The following is a 26404-nucleotide window of genomic DNA, read 5'->3' on the forward strand; positions in this document are numbered from 1 at the left end:
TGTCATTGTTGTTTAGCAGGCCCAGCTGAGATTCAAACCCGCCAGTCTGGGTGTATGTGGCTGGCGCCGTAACCACTGTGCTACGGGTGCCGAGCCATAAATTAGGTATTAAATAGCAACAAAAGCAACTGGATATAGGGGTGCACGGGAAAGAATAATTCATTTTCAGGGCCTTAAAAAACAAGGATTTTCAAAGGCAAACAATGGAAGGAAGTTCATTCCAAGTTAAGGAGGCTTCAGGAAGAAAATATAATGTCACTAAATTGCAGTAAGAAATGGCAATGTCACTTTTAAGCCTTTGTAATAATAGATTATTAATATTACTCCTGGAGGAAGCCTGGTTTACTTAGAGGTGAAGTGAGTAGACTTTTTTAAGGAGACTTCTGGGTAATTTCACAGAACTGGTCCTTGTCACATGCATTACAGTGTAAAAACTGTAGTTCTTCCTTTCCTTGATGAAAGGGTGTCCTTTGGATGTCTGTTTTTCTTAGCTGTCAGAGAGGCTATTTCTGAATTGACACCCATAACGAAGAGAGGAAGCAAAAGAGGAAAGGCGAAGACAATACCAGAATAAAAGGGAAGGAAAAACCAATGACAGTGATTAACTGGATTGTCCTACGGCAGCGAGAGGTCATAAGGATAAAGAATATATGGAAGTTTGCAAGGTAAGGAATTTCTCTGGATGAAGGGTGGGGGGGCTGTTGCATATGGTGACTTCTCCTGGGAAAAGATGTCAGTGAAGAGGTTCTTGGGATATAGAGAGATGCTGCTGGGATCGGACCTGGTGGTGATTTGACAAGGCACAGAGCCACCAGGCATTATGATGAGCATTGTGTAGGAAGGGGGAGGAGAGTATGGAGTGGTTGGTGCATAGAAGGAGGGAGGGAGGGACCTAGGATTTGCCCATGTCACCACCCTGCACTGTTTGACTCTGGTAGCTATTTTACAACAGTAGGAAGAGCTGCTTGAGCAGAACCAGGGGAAATTTCATAAACAGCAGCTGCAATCATTCCTACTGGATGTGTGCTTTTGGAAAGAATTTAGACAAAGCCTGGTTTCCACATACACTAATATATACAGTTTAGCTGGCATTTTATATGGAAACTTTAATAAATGGTTGTAATTGGTGCTTAATTTACATCGAGAGTTCCACAGACCCACACATCAGGGCTTGGGGATTTTGTGTCATTTGATGAAAGTGCCAGTTTGATTCAGATAGCCACCCAATTTTAGGGAATCCCACTGAAGTTTGCCTGACACAAGCTAGACAGTCAGAACTTGAATTTCTTTTACCCACTCTTGTCTGGTGGCTTGACTTAGCTTTCCATCTCTTTCCCCAGATTTAGGACAAGATGAATTCCAATGTCCACTGCAAACAGGAGAGCGTTGGTTTTCTAGTCTTGTCCTATGTGAATCTGTATCCCTGAGTCCCTCACAATGTAGGCCAGAGGAATTGCTGGTCTTGCAAAGTTTTTAAAATGGCTCTTATTCAGGTAGATGAATGAGAAAAACTCACTCCTTCTGTGTAAAAGTTGCCCAGTGAGCAGAGTTAAATAGATTTCAGTTGCCTCTTATCCCTGTGGTTGGGTACTGCACAGCCATTTGCACTGTCCCCTGACTGGATCGTTTGGTCATCCTGTGGGGAGAAACTGTGAGTGCCAACCACCTCACTTGGCAGCCCAAGCTCTAGGCAGATCATCGTGTTGTTTTCATAGGAGGAAGGTCAAAGAATGTGGGGGACAGGTTTCAAAAACTGCTTCCCAGTTAGGGGACAGAGGAGAAAAGCAAGACTTCTTGAGCTGACATTTGGGGAATGAACATTCTAGACAAAGTAATCCGCATGAACACAATGTAAACTGCAATTGATTTGGGTTTATGTTGGCTAATTAATAGTCTAAAATTACACAATACTTTGTAATGCAAACAAATAAAATTATTAAGAAATTAAAAATATCACCACCAAACTTCCGTTAGATGTCTGTTTTTGCAGTAATAGCTTACCTCAGTTTGGAATTTAGTACATTAGTGGCATTCACTCTGCTTTGAATTCATTTTGCTTTGAACTTCATGGTTTAATTTAGACTTCAAAGCATCCTGGATTTGACCTGAGGCACTTTTCAGGAATCCAGTACAGTAGGGGTTCAGGAATAAAATATGTCATCCTTTTTCTGATTTTGAGGGAAGAATTACTATCAATATCTGTATGTCTCCCTCCCTGCCCTTCTTTCCTTTTTTTTTTTTTTTTTTAAAATAGAGACAGAGTCTTGTTGCCCTTGGTAGAGTGCTGTGGTATCACAGCTCCCAGCAACCTCCAACTCCTGGGCTTAGGCGATTCTCTTGCCTCAGCCTTCTGAGTAGCTGGGACTACAGGTGCCCACCACAGCACCCCGCTATTTTTTGGTTGCAGTTTGGCCAGGGCAGGTTTGAACCCACCACCCTTGGTCTCAGTGTATGGGGCTGGAGCCCTACTCACTGAGCCACAGGCGCTGCCCCCCTTCTTTCCTTTTAAAGACGGCATTTCATTGTGTTGACCAGACTGAAGTGCAGTGGCTAGTCACAGGTGCAATCATAGTGTCCTACAGCCTCGAACTCCTGGGCTTAAGTGATCCTCCCACCTGAGCCTCCCGAGTAGCTGAGTGTTACCCACCACTCCACTACTCCTGAATGTTCCTATTTTTCTTGAGTCAATCCTAACAGCACTGGCTATGGGTCATAAAACCTTAGAATTTTAGAGCTGAAAGCTTCCTTAAAGTTCATTTAGGCTGAACTCCCTCATTTTGCAGATAAGGAAACTGAGAATCAGACATGAAGTGACCTCTGGAGTTGCAACTCACTTTTATTGTATAGAAAGAAGTGCAGTTGGTGCTTGCTAAGGGGACCCACTGATGATCTGCAGTGAATCGAGTGTCCACCGTGTTTGGGCTGAGGGAGAGGCAGGTTCTCAGCCTCTGCAGCACTGACTTCTCCTGTGATCTTTATCCCAGCCCTTGGCTGCATCCTCCTCCGGGTCCCAGGCCTGAGCTATTCCATCTGCCTCCTCATTATTCTCTGACAGCTGCCTTTCCCCTTTCCCTTTGTTCTCACTCTTTCAAATCCAAGGGGGAGAAGCTCAGAGTCAAGTGATAGCATTTGAATGCAGCTCATGAAAAATTCTATAACAAGTGTGTTTGACCGTTTGATCTCTGGCTTCTCCCACACACTTGCCCTTTATACTCTGACAGCCATAAGCTTCATTTCCTTAGAACAGATTGCAATTTCAATGGAAAGGAAATAATCGTGTAGCTTTCAAGCTGAGTTCAGTTCTAATAAGGACTGAGCAAAGCTCAATCCTGGTGACTGTGGGACCTCAGTCACTGAAACATCTCTCAAGCACAGCTTCGCAGTTATGACCTTGAAAAATACCAGACCTGGCTTCCAATTCCAGCCAGACCATTTCCTAGTTGTGTGATCTTGGCAAGATACTCTCTAGACTTAGTTTCCCATTCTATAAAATGGGAGCACTAATTAGTGCCCACCTCAGTGGCTGTTCAGTCATTCATATTTTTGTTGAGGGCCTCCTATGTGTCCAACTGTTTATAATCCAATGAGGAAGACAGACATGAATCAAACAGTCACAAAATAATGTAACCTTGAATCTGTGATTAGTCACAAAGAAGAGGTACATGTGTGAGAAGATGTACAGTACCTCTGTAAGTCGACCAGCCAAGGGACTGTCACGAACTGGTCAACACACGGAGGTGGTCAACATAAGGAGTGAGGCCTACTGTATTGATATGTATATATGGTGCACATCCCATCTGTGAAAATTAGATCTATTAAAGGAGGTAGTCAATGTAGGGAGGTGGTCGGCTATGGAGGATTGCTGTAATAGGTAGGGGGATTATACAATTTATTGTCCGAAACAGGACATTTGTGAAAGTGAAAAGAGATGCTGTTAAATGAGCTAGAACAAAGACATAAATCTGTACTTCTTGGACAAACTGGGGTACATGCTCCCCCCTCCCCCAACAGATTGCCTGCTCTTACTATGACAGGGAAGGCCAGCTTCCCTGGGGAAGGTAAGGTGAACTGGAGTCTGTGCAATGAATGGGGATTAACCAGCACAAGGAAGAAGGCAGAGTGCTTTAGGCTATGAGAGCAAGTCACTGTGCACATTTTGAGGCAGGAGAAGTGTGGAGCTTGCAAAGAACTGAGGGAAGGTCAGTGTGATGAAAACCTGAGGGATGTATGGCTTTAGATGGTTTACCATGAAGATGTTAAGAAATGTGGCCTGTATCAGAGTGGGTCTAAAATAGGGGAATTGCAAGGCAAGATCTTCATTTTTAAAACTCAGTCTGGCTGCAGGGAAGAATGGATTAGTGTTGAGTCACTGTTTTCAGTCTTAGCCTTCCAAGGAAAACTTTCAAACAGTACTGAAGCTTGGGACCTGCTTCCAGAAACCCTGATTTTATTGTTTAGGGCGGATTCCAGCAAGTTATAAAGTATGCTAGAGCTGAGATTCAGCCTAGAAGGATCCTTTACTGTGTGCTGGGAAGAACAGTCACAAAGCTACTGTAGTAGCCCACATAAGAAATGATGGAATAGGTTTATGGCTGTGGGTCTAAGGCAGCAATTCTCCAACTGTATTCAGTTTCAGTTCTCAAAGTGGATTTCAGAATCCTGTGAAGGCTTGAAGATGTCAGGGTATGCTTGATGCAGTAGGTCTTGGGTGGAGCCTGTGAACTTGCATTTCTGATCAGTTCCCTGGCAAAACTAATGCTACTAGTTTGTTTGGAGAATTGCTGACCTAGAGAAAACTGTCACATGATGGATAATATCAGTAAGGGAGGGGGGGAAGTGGTTCATGCTCTTAGCACTTTGGTAGACTGAGGCAGTAGGATCATTTGAGGCCAGCCTGGGCAACATGGCAAGACTCCATACCTACAAAAAAAAAAAAAAAAAATCAATGAGATCTGATGGTAGATTATCTATGGAGCCAAGGGTGAAAAAAACAACTCCAGGACTCTCCCAGTTTTCTGAATTTTGCAACTGAATGAATGGGTTCTGTCATTCACTAATGTTCAGATGACACCCAGATCAGACCAGAGAAGACTGTGAATTAAGTGCAAGACAAGTACTTGAGGGTGTCTTTGAAACAGCTAAGGGGATATATCAAGTAGGGCTATGAATGGAACTTAGAGGAGAAGATGATTGCAGGTATAAATTTGGGGATCACTGAAGCCAGGAACTTATCAAGGGGATATTACTCAGTTCATTCAGTTCTTTTTTTCCTTCACTCTTATCCTCAGTTTCAAAGCTATGGCCTCTCTTTTTCTTGGTCCTTCCCAGGGGTTATAATCCTCCAGCCTCAGTGCCCTCTCCCTGTCTCCTGCTTGGGAGGCCACCTCTCTTCCCTTCCTCCCACTCTTCCTCTGGATCCCTTCTGCAGGTCATGTGTGACATTAGCAACCTGGTATCTTTGTTTCCTTTGGAAGCATGATTATATATATGATTTTATATATGATTATATAAAAGCTGTGATTATGTGTCTTTGTGATTTTCTGCTAAATGGTCATCTACCCTGCTGGATTATAAGTGCCTAAAATGACCCCACTGCATCCCCCGGACTTAGTACTGAGTGAAACTGCAGAGACAGTTGTTAAGTGTCTAGTGGGTCAGTTAGGGAGATGGTAATTGTTAAAACAGTGGTAGCTTTTTGGGAAGACAGAGAAGTAGTTGCTTTTGTGAAGCTGTTAATTGATGTTTATTCAGAAATGAGAGTGAATTTCCCAGGACACCGGCTGTGTGAACCGGCAACAGCTCCATCTGGTGGAAACAAGTGATACAACAACTATCTTGCAGACAAAGGTCAGGTTCGTTCAAGCAAAAAAAAAAAAAAGAACAGACTTATTTTAACACTTGAAAAACTTGAATAAAGTTCTTTAGAGGCAAGACAGATTTTATTTTGAGGGAGTTCGTTGGAAAAGTTTGATATTTACTGAAAGCAGTGTTCAGTTTTCAAAGAGAGAAACTTCTCAAATCATTGTAGCTGAGAGGGGTTTATTGAAAGGACACATGTGGAATAAGGAAGTTTGAGATCTCCACCCAAAGACAGCGTCTCAGAAAAACAGGAACAGGTAAAAAGCTGGGCTTCCCAGAGAATGATTTGTGTCTTTGAACAACGAGCCAGCGAGGACACTGCTGGTCTCTGGCTGGTTGTCTTGTAGCCCTGTTGGTGGGAGCTGCAGACCTCCATCACTTCCTCCTCTGTTGCTCCTCCATGAAGACCCTGCCAAGGGGCTCCTCACACGGCGATGGCTGGGGCAGGGAATGTGCGGCCGGTCTGATGGGGTCGGGGCACTAGAGCATACCCATAATATTTGTTTCTGACTTCTACCCTGGGAGAAAGATACATTCTCCTCTATCTCCTTGGGATTTCTGAGTGGGTCTGAGAATTAAATTTCCATAAAATGGGTTAACAGGGGAAAGCCATGAGATTTTTATTTTTACATGTACATGGGGACCCTCACAAGAGAGTGAAGACCTGAAGAAATGGCCGAGGCAGAAAACTTCAGTATCTTTTAGACAAAGAAACGATACACTGGTGAAGAAATGACAGGACAAAGGGTTTTGGACGAGGGGCAGTAAATTGTGGGGAAGTTACTAGGGGGTATAGAGATGCTGAAAGACAAGGGCTGGTTTAGTAAGTTTATTTGTACAGGACCTTTGCAGCATCACTTCTCAGTCTCTGGTGATAGGGGTTTTTTTTTTTTTTGTCCTGATGCAGCCCATCTTTCTCAAGGGAATCCTTACGGCTTACTCTGGGCAGAAAAGGCAGGTCGGTAGCCTTGTCTGCACCTGCTGTTTCTCAAGTACCTCTAGCTCAAAGTAACAAATAGGCCAAATCAGCATATTTGGGGGTGATGTGGTCTGCTTTACAATCATAATGAGAAAGAAATGTGATATTTTTATACTCTGTGATAGAAAACACAAGCTTTGACCATGTCCTGCAATTTCTGTGTTAGATTTAATGTGCTATCACATCTATTTCATATTCAATTAAATTCTAATTTTTCTCTGGAATGTTGGGGAAATTTGGAAATGACTTGAGGGCATGCTGCAGCCGGGGGCGGAGACATGCTCCCCCATTCCCTCCTCAAGTCCCTCACAACATGCAGCTCTCCTCTGCTTCTGATTCAACTGCTCTTGCTGTTATCAATAGACTTACAGAGGGATTTGAAATTAAATGATATTAATTTTGGCCACTCACTTCCCTGTGTCTGATGTCCTCATTGGACAGAGCTTTGGGGTCTGGCTAACCCATGACCAGCCTACATGTTGTTTGATCAAAGTTATGGTGGCATCTCTTATTCCGTTCAGATATGGCTGTTGTAGAGGTCATAAAATGTGGAACACAGACACTGTATGAGTTAAAGTGACTTTGATTCAAGTGGGCTTGAGTTATAAGGGAATTTATTTTTTATATAAATGGCAAGTCTGGCATTTGAAAGGCCTTCAGATGAGAGTTGATCCAGTGGTCAATGATGCCAGGAACCCTGTTTATTTTTTTCCATTTTGCCTTCTATAGTGTTGGCTTCATCCTAAAGTTGTTATGTCGTAGGTTTTGTGTCAGTCAGGATAAACTATATTATGATAACAAATAACCTTCAACTCTTAGAAGACAACAAGGATTAATTTCTGGCTCCTACTACTTGTCTATTGGTATCACCTTCCCTTCAGAACCCAGTTTGATGCAGTATACATAAAGAGAAAAATGTGCTAGTCACTTGGGCAGAGAGATGAATGGCTCTCTCTCTCTCTCTGAGTGCTGTGGTGTCATAGCTCACAGCAACCCCAAACTCTTGGACTCAAATGATCTTCTTGCTTCAGCTTTCTGAGTACCTGGGACTATGGGCATCTGCCATGACCCCTGACTAATTTTTCTGTGTTTAGTAGTGATGGGGTCTTATTCTTGCTCATACTTGTCAAGCAATCCACTTGCTTCAGCCTCCCAGAATGCTAAGATTACAGGTGTGAGCCACAATGCCCAGCTCTGGAAGATTTTTCATGAACAATTCAATGGTGGTCCCATCTTGAAGTGATACATTTTATTTCACACTTAACCGAATGGCCAGAATTAATCATGTTGGCCCATGAAACACAAACCATATGCAAATCCTGCCCTGTGCCTAGAGGAAAGAAATGGGAAGTATTTGATTAAGAGAGCTAATGACCACTTCAGGTTGTGTCCTTAACAATGAGGGCTACTTGCTTTCTCATGCACGAAGAAAAATGGCCAAAGGCAGATATGGTAAAGACATTTGATAAGGAAGTGTACCTGCTGTTCTTTCTAGAAATTGGGTACACTGTATATTTAACTTTGTTTCTTCAGGCAACTTTGCAGTTAAAAGTTGATAGCAGCAAACCTCGGTGGCACTCAGCTATTAAAGGCTTTCTATTCTACTTTGAAGAAAATACATAAATAACTAAAGAAATTTAGAAAGTAGAGAAAAAGAACAATGGGGAAAGCCCACTAGGATCTCTGATAAGAAATGTGTGAGATACAAGACTGTGGGTGGCTTATCAGCATTTGCCCTGAAAACCTCACATTTCTACTTCATTTTGTGCCAGCGTGAAAGGCACATTGGCCACCAGCAACCCTGGTAAATATTTGCAGATTTGAATTTCACAAATTGAAACACAGCCTGCTGAGGGCTTTGCTGCTAACATCAAAGAGCTGGGCAGCTATTCCAGAACTGCATGTGGGAGACGCTTAGACAAGGAGTTAAGCAATTCCTAATAAGAAAAGTCTATTATGAGACTTTCTCGTGCTGCTGCCTGTTTAAAGAAGCACATTTTATGTGTGTAAGCATTCAAAGTTCTAGCTATGGGAGTTTGTTCACCCTCAGAAAAAGAAAGAGCGATGCAAGGCGGCTGTTCATCTGGGGCAGGAAAAGTGTGCTTGCCAAGCAGGTCAGCAGGGCACAAAGGCCACTTTCCTCACCATAGTGCGGATTGGCGCTGATTCCCCAAACTCTGTGGAGTCACAGTGCTCTATGACAGATTTCAGTTTTGGAAAAGGAAGGGCCATCTTCTGGGCTCCTGCTGTCCACCCTCTGTTAGAATCAGGTCCAAGACAGAGCGGCCATTTGTAGCAACTGGTGTGAGTTGATCCTGCCTACCCAGGAAGTGGCAGCATTTTCCAAGCTCCTCACCACTCGGCCCTGAGTATGAATAAAAGTTAGTGATTCCAAGGGGCATATAGAAAGCTTGTGAGACACCCCTCCTGTGTCCCTCGCCCAGACAAAGGGGGTCACCGTGACTTTGATGTCCCCAGAGCTGGTCTGTCTGTGTTCTGCTGGCTCCCTGTGGGGAACAGAAGCAGTAACAATGGCATTAGTCATAAATCTGATGTCAGCTTAGGCCCTCTGCTCTGTCTGCCCTGAGATTTCTATACCTTCCAGGGAATTAATGCGGGATCAGGGCCGGCTTCTAGTTCCTGCTCTTGGGAGAACTCACTCCACATTTCCAGCCTCTTAGCTGCTGGGTGAGTTCCCCTCTCTGTATTTCATGCTGAACCAAATGCAATACTCACTCCTTTTTCTTTAAATTATATATATTAAAAAATGCCCTCATGGGGTCTTTTTGTGTCACAGTCTTCTCTGCGTGTCTGAGAACATAGGTGGAGGTTTGTGTCCCAGCAGAGCAGACATTGTAAATGGAAAGTGGAAACAAAATAAAACACAAAATCCATCGTTAGCCACCACAGCTTTGCTTTATTATTATTATAATATTGAGAGATTATTTCTCTGTCACCCAGGCTGGAGTGCAGGGATGTCATCATAGCTCACAGCAACTTCATAGCTAAAGTTACCATGACATTCCATAGCAAATTTGGAATCAGAACCCCATTTATAACTTCAGGTTCACTGGAGAACATCCCTGGGCTTGAGGGATTCTCCTGCCTCAACCTCTCAAGTAGCTGGGACCACAGGTGGGCACCACCATGCTGGCTGGATTTTTTTTTTTTTTTTTTTTTTACTCTTTGGGGAGATAGGGGGTCACATTAGTGCTCAGGCTATTCTCAAACTTCTGAGCTCAAGTGATCCTCTCGCCATGGCCTCCCAGAGTGCTAGGATTACAGGTGTAAGCCACCGTGCCAAGCCACCGTGCCCAGCCTGCTTACTAGTACCTTTTGCTTTACGTCTGTAGCTCTCCCTGTCAGAAATAGAAATAGACTCTATTTTTAGTCTCTGCTCTGGGCACCTTCTCACATATCCAAAGGCAAATTAATGTGCTTTTGCTGTGATAAACATCTACTCTGGGGCTCATCCCTCCTTGCCTACATCTCTGTGATTGAAAGGAGACTAGATAGAGATGTATGTCCCTATGGATGTGAATTATGTTCCTTGACCTTGGAAGGCAGACTTGATTACAGTTAGTTTTGATCAGAAACATTTTTTTCTTCCATTACTAGAATAATAACGTAATAGAACATTGTGAGGTGGTGATTGTTCCCTGTTTCATAATGCTATCTCTTATTACTAATAGCTTTCTCTGCCCCCTCAGGTTGCTGAATAATGTAGCATAGGTTGTGGGCACAGAGCAGTGATAATGACATTACTAAGTTTTCCAAGGTTGAAGGTCTGGTTTTAGGCTGTGAGATTCCTGATGTTAGCCTTCTGTCTGCTCAAAAGACCAAACTAGTTTCAGAATATTCATCAGAGAACCATAGTAAAGGGGTGCCAGGAGAGAAGATGATGTCTTTTGGGAAAATGCAGAAATCATACTGTAGAAAGTATTGGTTCCTACTCATCTTCCCATGGAGGAGAAAAATGTTGGATTTTCCCTCCTTTTCCTATACATTTGGGAATGTCAGGACCATCTGTTCTTCTCATCACCACTTGGTAAGGCTCGGACAATGATCTCTAGTTTTAAAGTTGCCTGCTAGCAGACCAGCCGAGTGTTTGGTGCTAGTTAAATAGGGAGATTGTGGCAGATTTGGCCCTGATTTGAGTGTGCCCGGGTCTCTTCCCAAGGGTTTCCTTGCATTTCAGCACACCAGGTGTGCATGTGCCTGTGGCTGTCTAGTGGGCAGTAGGCCCCTTCGCCCAGCTCCACGCTCACTCCACTCCTCCACCACAGCCCAGCATGGAGACTTGTGTGCCACCAGCTCCGCGCATGGGTGGAGCAGACCAAGGAGCTGATCTAATCCGCATCCTGCACCAGCTTTTCACCAGAGACAAAATCAATGTCGAGGAGGTGCCAGCCATCATGGAAGCCTATGACTTGGCTGAGTGGGCAGTGTACGCCAAGTTCGATCAGTACAGGTATACAGAAAATCTTGTGGACCAAGGAAATGGAAAATTTAATCTGATGATTTTATGTTGGGGTGAAGGACATGGCAGCAGTATTCGTGACCACACCAATTCCCACTGCTTTCCGAAGATGCTACAGGGAAATCTAAAGGAGGCGCTATTTGCCTGGCCTGACAAAAAGTCCAATGAGATGGTCAAGAAGTCTGAAAGAGACTTGAGGGACAACCGGCTGCCTGCGTCAGTGATTCCATTGGCTCACATCAAGTGGAGAACATCAGCCTCCAGAACCTGCTGTGAGCCTTCACCTGTACAGTCCACTTTTTGATACATCCCATGCCTTTGATCAAAGAACGGGGCACAAAAATAACGTTACCATGACATTCCATAGCAAATTTGGAATCAGAACCCCATTTACAACTTCAGGTTCACTGGAGAACAACTAAGGAAAACCACATCCTGAGATTTTATTTTAAGGTCTGCTGTACATTTGCCTTAGACAGAAATACACTTGCTATCCAGTAAAACACTTAAGTAAGCCAATACTTCCATCTACTGTCAGGCAGATGCTCATTATAAGGTATTAAGTAAGCAGATAGTGCCCTGAGCTACTGCAGAAGACAAATCCCGCTAAAGAAAAATACTGTGGCTCAGCGACTGTAGCACAGTGGTTACGGTGCCAGCCACATACACTGAGGTTGGCAGGTTTGAATCTGGCCCTGGCCAGCTAAAACAACAATGACAACTGCAACAAAAAATAGTCGGGCATTGTGGCAGGTACCTATAGTCTCAGCTACTTGGGAGGCTGAGGCAAGAGAATGGCTGAAGCCCAAGAATTGGAGGTTGCTGTGAGCTGTGACACTACAGCACTCCACTGAGGGCGACATAATGAGACTCTGTCTCAAAAAAAAAAAAAAAAAGTGCTGTGAATTTTTTAAGGCCAAATTAAATTCTGTCCCTTAGTTAGGGTTTCCATAGCTTTTGGAAACACTTTGGTCTCTAAATTGTAATTAGCAATAAATAAAAACAAGAAACCACAAAGATCCAATGTCTGCTTTGTTACCTGAAAGATTAAATGTAGTTGTCTTTAATATACTTTGTATGTTCTTAATATTTGAAGAGAATTTTTTTCAAATCCTTGAACTTTATTTTTTCAATCTTACTTCACAGATTCCTTTTCTATAAATAATAGATAGAGGAACTTAAGGCATTTTGCCGTTTGGTAGTGAAATGAAGAGCAGAAGATCTAGAATAGTACAGTTCCCAAACCTACAGCAAACCAAACCCATGTCTGTGTCCCTTGGTCATAGTCAATGATTTTGTGGGCTACCCAAACTGCCAGATTTAATAAAACTGGATTGGAACACATGAAAATAAATAAATAGGGAGATTGTTGTAGATAAGGCACAGCTTAAATAAAAGAAGGGATATGAGGGAGAGACCTATGTTTCCCATCATTTTTTTAAAAATTATTTTTTATTAAATCATAACTTTGTACATTGATGCATTTATGGGGTTAGGGTACTGCTTCAACCTACAATGTGAAATGCTTACATTGAACTAAGTAACACATCTATCACAATTATACTCCTTTCTAAATAGTTTTGAAATGTACCATCACATCATGCACATTAGGTGAGAACCCCCCAGATGCCCTCCCTCCCCATATCCCCTCTCCCCTCCCCTTCCTTCCTCTTCCCTTCTACTTTCTAGACTATAGGTATGTTTTGACATTCATATGAATATATAGGTGATTATATATTGATTTCATAGTAGTATTGAGTACATTGGATACTTTTTCCCCCTATTCTTGAGATACCTTACTAAGAAGAATATGTTCCAGTTCCATCCAGGTAAACATGAAAGATGGGAAGTCTTCATCTTTTTTATAGCTGCATAGTATTCCATGGTGTACATATACCACAGTTTGTTAATCCATTCATGGGTCGATGGGCACTTGGGCTGTTTCCATGTCTTGGCTATTATGAACTGGGCTGCACTAAACATTCTAGTGCAAATGTCTTTGTTGTAAAATAATTTTTGATCATCTGGGTGTGTACCTAGTAGAGGAATTGCAGGATCGAATGGTAGGTCTACTTTTAGTTCCTTGAGGGTTCTCCAAACTTCTTTCCAAAAAGGTCGTGTTAGCCTGCATTCCCACCAGCAGTGTAGAAGCATTCCCTTCTCCCCAAATCCACGCCAACATCTGTAGTTTTGGGATTTTGTGATGTGGGCTAATCTTACTGGCGTTAGATGATATCTCAAAGTGGTTTTGATTTGCATTTCTCTGATGATTAAGGATGATGAGCATTTTTTCATGTGTTTGTAGGCCATGTGCCTGTCTTCATCAGAGAAGTTTCTGTTCAAGTCTCTTGCCCACATAGAAATAGAGTTATTTGTTCTTTTCTTATTGATGAGTTTGAGCTCTCTGTGGATTCTAGTTATCAGACTTTTGTTGGAAGCGTAACCTACAAAAATTTCCCATTCTGAAGATTGTCTGTTTGCTTTACTTACTGTGCTCTTGGCTGTGCAAAAGCTTTTTAGTTTGATCAGATCCCAGTAATGTAGTTTTGGTGTTGCTTCAATTGCCTAGGGGGTCCTCCGCATAAAATATTCTCCCAGGCCAATTTCTTCAAGTGAAAGAATCTCTGCACTCTCTTCTCGCATTTTTATAGTTTCATGTCTTAAGTTTAAATCTTTTATCTAGTGAGAATCAATTTTTGACAATGGTGAAAGGTGGGGGTCCAGTTTCAGTCTTCTATAGGTCACCAGCCAATTCACCCAGCACCATTTGTTAAATAGGGAATCTTTCCCCTACTGAATATTTTTGGTAGGCTTGTCAAAGGTCAAATGACGATAAGTAGCTGGGTTCATCTCTTGGTTCTCTATTCTGTTCCATAAATCTACCACTCTGTTTTTGTGCCAGTACCATGCTGTTTTGAGCACTATAGATTTATAGTATAGCCTGAAATCTAGTAATGTGATACCTCCTGATTTGTTCTTGTTTCTGAGTAATCATTTTTTGTGATTCCATATAAAATGAAGTTTTTAGAAGTATGACAATAGTGCTTTAATAGGGATTGCATTAAATCTGTAGATTGCTTTGGGTAGTATGGACATTTTAACAATGTTGATTCTTCCCAGCCATGAGCTTAGTATGTTTTTCCATTTGTTAGCATCTTCAGCTATTTCTTTTCTTAGAGTTTCATAGTTCTCTTTATAGAGATCTTTCACTTCCTTTATTAGGTAAATTCCCAGATATTTCATCTTCTTTAGCACTACTGTAAAAGGAATAGAGTCCTTGACTGTTTTTTCAGCTTGACTACTGATGGCATATATAAAAGCTACTGACTTGTAAGTATTGACTTTGTATTCTGAGATGCTACTGTATTCCTTGATCACTTGTAAGAGTTTTGAAGTCGAGTCTCTGGGATTTTCCAGGTATAGGATCATGTCATCAGTGAAGAGTGAGAGTTTGATCTCCTCTGACCCTATTTGGATACTCTTGATTGCCTTCTCTTGCCTGATTGCTATGGCTAAGACTTCCATTACTATGTTGAATAGTAGTGGAGATAGTGGGCATCCTTGCCTTATTCCTGATCTGAGTGGAAATGTTTTCAATTTTACACCATTCATTGTGATATAGGCTGTGAGTTTGCTATAAATGGCCTCTATCAGTTTAAGAAATGTCCCTTCTATGCCTATTTTCTTAAATTTTCTGATCATGAAAGGATGCTGGATATTATCAAAGGCTTTTTCTGTGTCAATTGAGAGAATCATATGGTCTTTGTTTTTTATTTTATTGATGTGATGTATTATATTTATAAATTTGCATATGTTGAACTAACCCCGGAACCCTGGAATAAAACCAACTTGATCATGGTATGTAATTGTTTTGATGTGTTGTTGAATTCTGTTTGCTAAGATCTTATTGAATATTTTTGCATTGATATTCATTAATGATATTGGTCTATAATTTTCTTTCTTTGTTGGATCCTTTCCTGGTTTGGGTATCAGGGTGATATTTGCTTCATAGAATGTGTTGGGAAGTATTCTTTTTTTTTCTACGCTTTGGAAAATGTTGTATAATATAGGTACTAGTTCCTCTTGAAAGGTTTGATCGAATTTAGATGTGAAGCCATCTGGTCCCAGACTTTTCTTTTTAGGGAGATTTCGTATTGTTGATGCTATTTCAGTAATTGATATAGGTCTGGTCAAGATTTCTAATTCTTTCTGGTTGAGTCTAGGAAAGTGGTGTGCTTCCAGGTAGTGGTCCATTTCCTTCAGATTTTCCTATTTCTGGGAATAGAGATTTTTGTAGTAATCATTGAGAATTTTTTGAATTTCTGAAGTCTCTGATGTTATTTCTCCTTTATTGTTTCTGATAGATGATATTAGAGATTTTAATTTTCTATTTCTGGTTAGGTTGCTCAAAGGTTTATCAATTTTGTTAATGTTTTCAAAAAACCAACTTTTTGTTTCGTTGATCTTCTGAGTGATTCTTTTGTTTTGAATTTCATTTAATTCTGCCCTAATTTTGGTTATTTCTTTTCTTCTGCTGGGTTTGAGGTTGGAATATTCTTCCTTTTCCAGTTGCTTGAGATGATCCATTAAGTTGTTGGCTTCCTCTCTTTCTGTTTTCTTAATGAAGGTTTCCAATGCTATAAATTTCCCTCCTAGGACTGTGTTTGCAGTATCCCACAGGTTTTGATTATTTGTGTCTTCATTATCATTTTGTTCCAAACATTTGGTGATTTCCTTCTTAATCTTGTGTTTGACCCAGCTATCATTCAGCCTAAGATTATTTAGTTTCCATGACTTTGTTTCAGTATGAAGATTCCTGTTGCTGTTGAGTTCAACTTTTATTCCATGGTGGTCTGAGAAGATACAAGGAATAATTTCTATACTTTTGAATTTGCAGAGGTTAGACTTGTGTCCTAGGATATGTGCAGAGGATGACCCGTGTTTCCCACCATTTTATTGTCAAAGATACTAGGATTTCCCTCCATTTGATAGACATTGAGGAAGATGGATGAGATGAAAGCCTTCCTACAACTATCTCCCCAAAGGATTGATTGGTGGGCAAGCTGACCTCAGTTGTGGAAAGCCTGTAGGTTGAACTTTCTAAGGAAGTGGCTCGGAAGAGAGTATAGGGGGCTAAGTTCAAGCTAAATTTCCATATCAGAGGCTGTACAGAGAAAAACTCCCTCAGAACCCTCCAATGAACCAGCAGATGTAAGTCTAGCAAGTGGATACCTGCCACATGTTGGGGACCAAAGGATTTGTCCTGTGGTGCCAGAGAAGAAGCAGCAACCACTAGAAGGGAGATAGAAGAGTGCGCACCAGTGGCATATAGTGTCTTAAGTAGTTAATTCTGCTCCTCTCTCTCACTCATTGCCTAAAATTTTGGGGGTAGGCACAGCTTGGATAACTGGAGAGGAGAAAAGGGAGGAGGCAGTAGTGAGAAAGTAGCTCTTGCCTCTAGTGATGTGCTGCAAACAGTTTATACTTGGGAATTTAGCCAGTTGTTACATTGGTAGCCTGAGTCAGCCAGGGTAGGAGTACTCAAAATAGCATTTGATACACAGTAGGGAAGATGTGCTACAAATCAGGGCCTTTCGATTTCTCCTTCCCTAGAGAGTCCGTTTACTAGTGTACCACTGCTTTCTGCCCACCCCAAGCAGTTGTTCTTGGGAGGCAGTAAGAACCTGAGGTGGTACCTAGTCAGGATTGTTTTAGTAACAGAAGGGGAATTGAAAAAATTTAACATTAAACTTACATATAATGAGGAAACCCTGCTTCTCAGCAAGAAAAGTGAGGGCAATGAAAAATTGTTTCAGTTATTGGAAAAATAAAATAACATTCTATATTTTTACCGCACTGGGTTGCTATGCCTTGTGATGGATTGAATTATATTTTCCCCAAAAGCTAACTTGAAATCCTAACTCCTGGCACCTGAAAATGGGACCTCATCTTGGAATGCAATCTTTGCAGAGATAAAAAAGTTAAAATGGAGTCGTGGGGCCCTAATCCAATATGACTAGTGTCCTTATGAAAAGGGGAAACTTAGACACAGAGACAGACATGAACAAAGGGAGAAGATAGTTATATAAGTGAGTGCTGCTTCCGTACACCAAGGAACGCCAAGGATTGCTAGCAACCTTCAGACTCTCTTCTAGAGCTACTTGGTCTTGAACTTCTTGCCTCCAGAACTGTGAGACAATATTTATTTTTTTTTACCTTAAGCTAGTTTTTGGTACTTATTATGGCAGTTCTATGAAGATAATATAGCCTCTAAAATCCAATTATAATAATGAGTGTGATTTATTGAATATTTACAGTGAGTGTGGTGTGTGTCAAGTGCTTTATTTATATTATGGGACTTGATATTTGGGAAAGTCCTGCAGGGAGGAAGCTTCCATTTGTCACTGGAAAAGAGCTTCAGGGAGGGAGATGCCTCGGACATCTCAGAATCAATAATAGGCCAACTATTAATAAATTCCTCAAGGCAGACAGTGAAGAGCTGGGCACTTACAGGGAAGTTATTATCATTCCATCCATATCCATGCATTTCACTAGTTCACTTAGAAACCAGAAATGTATCTTTTAGTCTAAGTCTGTGTTCCCTAACCCCAGGGGTCCTGGCTGAAACGAGTCTGTGGCCTGTTAGGAACCAGGGCACACAGCAGGTGAGTAGTGGCCCAGCTGGTGAAGCTTCATCTGTATTTAGAGCTGCTCCTAATTGCTCTCACGTGGCAGCCTGAGCTCTGCTGCCTGTCATATAAGCAGCAGCATTAGATTCTCCAAGGAGCTGGAGCACTACAGGCCACCGTGAACTGCACATGCGGGGGATCTAGGGTGCCCACTCCTTACGAGTATCATGCCTGAAGGTCCGAGGTGGAGCTGAGGCGGTGAGGCTAGTGCCAAGGAGCAGCTCCCGGTACAGGATGGGGCTGTAGGTACAGGAAAACAAGCTCAGATTCCTACTGATTCTGCATTATGGTGAGTTGTGTAATTATTTCATTATATAGTACAGTATAATAATAGAAATAAAATGCACAGTAAATGTAATGGGCTGGAATTATCCCCAACCCCCTGTCCCCTTCCCCCAATTCATGGAAAGATTGTCTTCCATGAAACTGGTCCCTGGTGCCAAACAGTTTGGGGACCACTGGTCTAAGGGACATGACAGTAGACAGGGAGAAAAGCATGAACAACAAAACAATAGGATAATTTCAAACAGTTAGCAACTGAGTCGGGGGGTACAAGGGAGAGAACTGGCTTAGACAGCAGCTGATTGGGTGTTCCAGCTATCTGGGGCCAAATGCTTCTGGCTAAATGATTTAGCAAGAATAAATTCCCAGGGCACAGAGCAGACCCAAGTTGAGAAGGAACCGTGTTTTACAGTGCCAATCAGGGAGTGTTACATGGTGGCAGACAGTGAAGGAAGTCGGGTGGAGGGTGGTGGGAGGTGGATGGTGAAGGAACGTCATGTTCCCTGAGGTCAGAGGCCAGGAAGATTACTGAGTAGGCCAACAGCGTGTGGGCAGCTTTACTTTTAAACTGCCATACTCAGCTTATTTTGCTTTGACTTAATTAAGTCTTCAAGCTTCAAAGCTCATGACATAAACCGTGATAAAAATTGGGGGTTTCAATTTAACATCAACATTGGGGGACAAAATATTTTAAATAAAATGAGAGTTTCAGTGGCTGTCAGAAGACAGTGGCAATAGCTACAATGTTCTTTCTGGGAGAGTTATGTCTGCTATAATGGGGATGCCATCAGGACCTTGGAAGTGGCAGAGCTTTTTCTCAAAATTCATAGATTTTGATCCTTATAGGATCTAGGTGATTGCTGTGTTTTCCTGACCCAATCTCTAGTTCATGCATCTGGGGGCTGTCCAGAAAGTATCCAGGCATACATGTCTCTCTTTTTCATAGCACATGGCTGGATACTTTCCGGACAGACCTCACATTTTAGACTCACAAAACGTCTTTATTTATTTACTAAATGTCTCTGTTATGCTGGGCGTTATGCCAACTGCTGGAACACAACAGTGAAAATGTACTTGATGTCAGTAAAAGTTAAGCAAAAGTCTGGTTGAGAGTCTGCCATTTGAATAACTATTATACCGCCATGTAAAAATGCTACAGAGGCATGCATATGGTGCTGGGGAGGCTTAGAGGAAGGAGAAACCAACTCCCTAGTGATGGGTGATGGGTTGTCAAGGAGAGCTTCATCGAGGTGAGGTATCATAGGGCCAGCGTCCGTGTAATAGGTTGACAGGTGCCAGATTACAAAGGCTCTCACAGGCTAGGTTTAAGGGAGGCATTTAAGTCTTTCAAACTGTGCAGTGACTCGGTTATAGATGTACTTTAAAGAAATCTCTATGGCAGCAATGTGGAGGATGAAGTGACAAAAATATATACTTTGGTTCATTTTGTTCTACATGGCAGTTCTACCTTAACTGTATACACATCTTACACACTATACTCAAGCAACAAAATGCACACTTAGAAACCCGGTGTTACATTCCTGCACTAGCTCTGCACTGATTCAGCTCAGTATACACCTGACCCTTCATATGACAATACTGTCTCTGGAAACTGTTAGGACTGATGAGTAATAGGCTGTGTTCAAATGTACAGTGTCATGATTATGACCAACACCATAGACTCTGTCTCTTCTAAGTGAGGTATTCCACTGTATGTTTGACTTAGCAAAATACATTACTACAATTTAATAATAGATCTCTTGGAACAAGATTGTATGGTGTTAAGTATCCTATCTTACAAAGTCAAAAATAAGATAGTAAGCGTTATCCTAACAAGAATCCTAATGTTCTCAAGCTACATTGTAGAGCTGTTTTTATTATTTTTTTTAGTTATGTAAAGAAAAAATAAAATCAAGCATTCTCTTATATTTAAACAGTCACAAAACAGAAGTTCTTCATAATGAATTATGTTAGAACTTATTTTCTGTTTTACCCTGTATTCTGTAAGTATGGGTCTCAAACTTCAGTGTGTGCCAGAATCATCTGGAGAGCTTGTTGAAATAGAGTTCTGGGTTCCAGCCCGAGAGATTCTAATTTAGTTGGTGGAATCTGAAAATTTACATTTCTAACAAGTTCCCAGGGGATGCTTAGGCATTGATCCAGAGACCACACATTGAGAACCATTGCTTGGAAATAATAGCTAACTTTTGTTGGGCACTTTCTATGTTGAGTATCTCTTATGCAAAATTCTTGGGACTAGAAGTGTTTCCGATTTCAGAGTAAAAAGATTTTTGGAATATTTGCATATACATAATGAGCTGTCTTGGTGATGAGACCCAAGACAAAACACCAAATTTATTTATGTTACATATATACTTTGTACACATAGCCTGAAGGTAAATTTTTACAATTTTTTTTTTTTTTTTTAGACAGAGTCTCACTATGTTGCCCTGGGTAGAGTGCTGTGGCATCACAGCTCTCAGCAACCTCGAACTCTTGGGCTTAAGTGATTCTTTTGCCTCAGCCTCCCAAGTATTTGGGACTACAGACATCCGCCACAATGCCCAGCTACTTTTTTGTTGCAGTTGTCGTCGTTTGGCTGGCCCAGGCCGGATTCGAACCTGCCAGCCCTGGTGTATGTGGCCAGCGGCCTACCCACTGAGCTATGGGCACTGCCAAATTTTTACAATATTTTTAGTATTTTTGATGAGGTCAGATGTGGAATTTTCCACTTTGGAATCTTGTCAGTGCTCATAATTTTCAGATTTTGGAGCATTTCAGATTTCAGATTTTTAGATTACAGGTGCTCAACAAGTACCTTGCTTGTGTTAAGCTCATTTAATCCTCACTGCAATCCTAGGATGCAGGCATTTTAGTACCCACTTGTTTTATTATTATAAGTAAAGAAACTGAGACTTGAGAAAGTAAGGCAACACATTCAAGGCCACTCAGCCAATTAAGTGGTGGGTGAGGAATGAACCCAGAATTCTACATGTGAACGACTTGCTGTGATTTCCCTATTGGTGAATTCTGATCTCCTGGGGTCCCCAACCTTTGGGCTGTGGACTGGTGCTGGTCCGTGGCCTGCTAGGAACTGAGCCACACATGAAGAGACGAGTGTCAGTGGGCAAGCAAAGCTTCATCTGTGTTTACAGCTGCTTCTTATGGCTCACATCATCTCCTGTCATAGCAGCACCAGCATTAGCGACTGAGAAGCGCAAACCCTGTTGTAAATTGTGCAAGCTAAGGATCTAGGTTGCGTGGCTTTTATGAACACCTAATGCCTGATGATCTGAGATGGAGATGTAACACACTTAAATCATCCTGAAACCACCCCCACCCCCGGTCCATGGAAAAATTGCCTTCCATGAAACCAGTCCCTGGTGCCAAAAAGGATGGGGACAGCTGTGTGCCACCTATCCAGAAACTTTAGAACCCTGAGAACCTTTTGGTGGTGTGTTTTGTAGCTAATATTGCCTTGTTTGGAGATGAACGTTGTTCTTTGTAAAAACATTCATATTTTTAGATAGAAACTGACTTCACCCCCAGCGAATATTTCTGACTATAGAGAAATTGCCAAACCTGCTGACTCATAACAAAAATAAAGAGCATCCACTATTCAGTTTATGGCTTTTAGTTTGGGGAGGTGGTGGGAGGAAAAATAGATTGTCACCCACTAAAGATCGCTTTATTTTCATTTTATTCAATGCCATTTACAAAACTGTGCATGGAGGTGGTCTTCAGAGCTTTGCGGAGATTATTTTTTCAATAGTACAGATGGCCCTGATAAATATTTAAGGCATCTTGGGAAACAAGAACATGATCCTGACCCAGGGGAAATTGGTCATGTAAATTACTCTGTTTCAAGTGCTTTGGCCTCTGAGCACCTAGAATGGACACATATTTTATTGACTTATTAACTCATTCCTGAAGTCACCGAAGGCCCAAGCTACAACTTCATGTCTGACCACGCACCAAGGCTTTTTTTTTGCTTGCTTCTCTGGCTTTTTGCCTGTTTTCCTTTCCCTGCCCATAATCATGTAAGTGTAACATCCATCAAAGTAACACTTTCTCTCTCTCTGGGTCTCTCTCTCTCACACACAGAGCTGTGTTTAGACTTAAAGCTGTTATCTTTTTAGAATATGAAAAGAGAAGGGTCATCATCACTTGGTGATAAGGTTTCTTGTAATTATAATCTCATTCTCAAAGATATAATATATATATTTATTGAGACAGAGTCTCACTTTGTCACCCTTGGTAGAGTGCCATGGCATCACAGCTCACTGCAACCTCAAACTCTTGGGCCTAAGTGATTCTCTTGTCTCAGGCTCCCAAGTAGCTGGGACTACAGGCGCCCGCCACAACACCCAGCTATTTTTTTGTTGTTGTAGTTGTCATTGTTTGGGAGGCCTGGGCTGGGTTAGAACCTGCCAGCCCCCGTGTATGTGGCTGGTGCCCTAGCTGCTGAGCTATAGGTGCCGAGCCTCAAAGATATAATATTGATACCTAATATACTTTTAACTTTAATGCCCATTTGTCACAAATGAAGACATTTAAAATACATACATTTTTTCTACTGACAAGCTTTTATTGTAATCATGAACGTAACTGTGAAAAAGAACTATATATGGAAGCAAACCACAAAAACTAGCTTAAACATGAGCCAAACTGAAATAAGACTATATCTGACACCCTTGAAACTTTATAAGATTTAATAAAAATTATTAATGTGGAATTGTTTAGAAAAGACTATGCCAGCCCTATACCTTTACGTTTCTATCATCTAAGGGGAGTTGGTTGTAGCCAGAAACATTTCCAGAATCCTGTGTTGCACTTTTCCTGCGCTTACCACCATCTAACATGTTACATATTTTAGTAACTTTTCATGTTTATTACTCTCTCGTCACAAGCTCCACAAGTAGAGGTTTTTCATTTGTTTTGTTTACTGTTACAGTCTCAATGTTTATAACAGTACCTAATACGTAGTTGGCATTAAATACATGGGTGCTAAATGAATGGATAATAAATGAATTCGTGAATAAATAAAGTATTTTGGTTCAAAACTTATCATCAGAACCTAAAGATCATTTATAAAGAAACTACTGAGTTATGTGCTATGGCTGGTAATTCCTCTGTACCTCTGAGGCCTTCCATCTCATGAAGTGAATAGAGTAAGAAGTATTTATACATGCTCTGCTCAAAATCTGAAAAGAGTATTTTCTATGCTGGGCGGCACCTGTGGCTCAGTGAGTAGGGCGCCAGCCCCATATACTGTGGGTGGTGGGTTCAAACTCGGCCCCAGCCAAACTGCAACAAAAAAATAGCCGGGCATTGTGGCGAGTGCCTGTAGTCCCAGCTGCTCAGGAGGCTGAAACAAGAGAATCACCTAAGCCCAGAAGTTGGAGGTTGTTGTGTGCTGTGACGCCAGAGCATTCTACTGAGGGTGATAAAGTGAGACTCTGTCTCTAAAAAAAAAAAAAAAGAGTATTTTCTATGCTGACAGTATAAAAAATAGGCAACACATATTAAAGGGAAATTTTGTAAAATTCTGGGTTGTTTCCAAGATATGTATGGTTTAAGCCCTTGTTTATATGCTGTTTTCTTCCCTCACCTAACCAGTACAATGTAGGGGCATATGGCACACCTCTCAAGTGAAGGGCTCAACTACAACTTGGACTTTACCCAACAAATGCAAACAATGTAACCTAATCTTATGTCCCCTTATATTTATCTGAACGAAAGATAAAAAAATGAAATATAAGCGGAAAACAAATGTATTATTTATGAATAAATACCTTTTGGGGCAATTCAGGCAACAAAAAAATTATCTCTAATATATATCATAAGCAATATGGCATTTAATCATGGTATGGAATCAGAAGACAAATCACTCGTCACCATATCACAAGGGATCTAAGCAACTTATCTACTGCTGCATAACAAATTTCCCCAAAATTTAGTGTCTTAAAACAATAATAGTTTATTATTATTATTATCATCATTTTGATATAATTCTCACTCAGTTGCCCTGGGTAGAGTGCTGTGGCTTCATAGCTCACAGCAACCTCAAACTCTTAGGCTCAAGTGATCCTCTTGCCTCTGCCTCCCCTATAGGTAGCTGGGACTTACAGGCACCTGCCACAATGTCCGGCTATTTTTAGAAATGGGATCTCACTTGTGCTCAGGTTGGTCTCAAACTCCTGAGCTCAAGCAATCCACCCTCCTCAGCCTCCCAGAGTGCTGGGATTACAGATGTGAGCCACCACACCCAGCCTAATAGTAATTTATTATTTCATAGCTTCTGTGCGTCAGGAATCCAGGAATCCCATAGCCTTGGTGGCTTAAGCAACAGAAACTTGCTATCTCACAGTTCTGGAGGCCAGACGTTTAAGATCAGGGTTTACTCTGAGGTCGTTCTCTATGGCTTGCACATAGCCACTTTCTTTCACATGGTCTTCCCTCTGTGCACATGCACTCTGGGATCACTCCCTTTTTTTTTTTTTTTCTTTTGCAGTTTTGGCCAGGGCTGGGTTTGAACCTGCTGCCTCTGGTATATGGGCCAGCACCCTACTCCTTTGAGCTACAGGCACCGCCCCTCTCTCCTGTTTTTTAAATTATAAATATGTATATACACATACATATAAAGGGTGCCAAAAATGTATATGTGTTTTGTTTTTTTTAAATTGAGGAGGAGTCTCACTCTGTGGCTTCATAGCCCACAGCAACCTCAAACTCCTGGCTGGCCTTGAATTCTTTGGGTTCAAATCATTTTCCAGCCTTACCCTTTTAAGTAGCTGGGATTATAGGTATGCTTCACAGTGCCTAGCTCAAGTGTCTTTTTTTGCATTCAAATTTCCTCTTTATAAGGACTCCAGTGAGATCAGAATTCAACTCAACTTAACTGCCTCTTTGAAGGCTATCTCCAAATGTGGTCTAAGAACTCATTTAAACTTAATTATCTCTTTAGAGGCCCTTTCTTCAAATATAGCTACATTCAGAGTTAGTAGGGGCTAGAATTTCAACATATGAATTTTAGGGGACAAAATTCAGTCCACAGCAGTCTCTCATGAGGCTACAGTCAGCTGCAATTGAGGCTGCAACCTCGTCTGATGGATCGAGTGGTGAGTGATGAGCTTCCTCGCTCACTCACATCCCTGCTGGCAGGACTCATACCAGTTCCTACCACATGGGCTTCTCCACAGGTTGCCCAAATTACCCCATGACAACAGCAGCTGGCTTCCCTCAGAGCAAGTGATGAGGGAGAGAGAACCCAAGACAGAATGCATAGTCTTCTTATAAATTAATTTTGGAAGTGACATACATTACTTCTGCCATTATTCTATTGGTCACACAAACCAGCCCTGGTAAAATGCAGGAGAGAACCATGCAGGGACATAAATACCAGGAAATGAGATTACTGGTGGTCATCTTTGAGGCTGGCCACATCAAGTAGGTCAAAAATGAAAATTCAGTCTGCAAAAATTTGTGCATATACATTATTTAAATATTTAAATTAATTATTGGACTGTGACATTGAAGTATTTTCAGCTACTGTGATAATTGAGTATGATTTATGTTTTCCAGGATTAAGCTATACTTACTAAAGGACATTTGAAAATTTTTGTCAAATTTATAAATGTTGCAAATATTTGTGCCTAATGATCTGTTCCTCTAAGTCAGCAGTTCTTAATCTGTGGGTTACAACCCACAGGAACTGTATTAAAGGGTCATGGCATTAGGAAGGTTGAGAACCACTGCCTAAATAAAAAACATCAAGAGTCAGGATAGTCGTTGACTCCAGCCTTGGTGCTAGACTGCTTGGGTTTGAATATATATTGTGGTGTATACAAACTGGGACAACTTGAGCAATTTTTTTCAATCTCTGTTTCTTAGTTTTCCCAAATGTTAAATTGGAGAAGCAAATAAATAATATCTGTTTCATGTGGCTGTTGTAAAGATTAAATTAGTTAATACATACAAAAGGCTGAGAATAGCTCCTGGCACAAAAGGCATGCCAAAAAACAAAAACACCACCAAACCTAGTTGTTTCCTCTTATTATTATTCCAAGTCTGATGCAACGTACAATATATTGTAGATATTCAATAAATGTTTTT

The 26404-nt window shown here is 41.4% G+C and overlaps 1 pseudogene; it reads left to right on the forward strand.

The window, feature by feature from the left end:
- The first annotated feature begins 11160 nt into the window (after positions 1–11160).
- Positions 11161–11752, forward strand: LOC100965451 (annotated as a pseudogene).
- The last annotated feature ends 14652 nt before the right edge of the window (positions 11753–26404 follow it).

This window comes from Otolemur garnettii, unplaced genomic scaffold, assembly GCF_000181295.1.
Source record: "Otolemur garnettii isolate 467f Iridium unplaced genomic scaffold, OtoGar3 scaffold00006, whole genome shotgun sequence".
In the NCBI taxonomy this organism is placed as follows: Eukaryota; Metazoa; Chordata; class Mammalia; order Primates; family Galagidae; genus Otolemur; species Otolemur garnettii.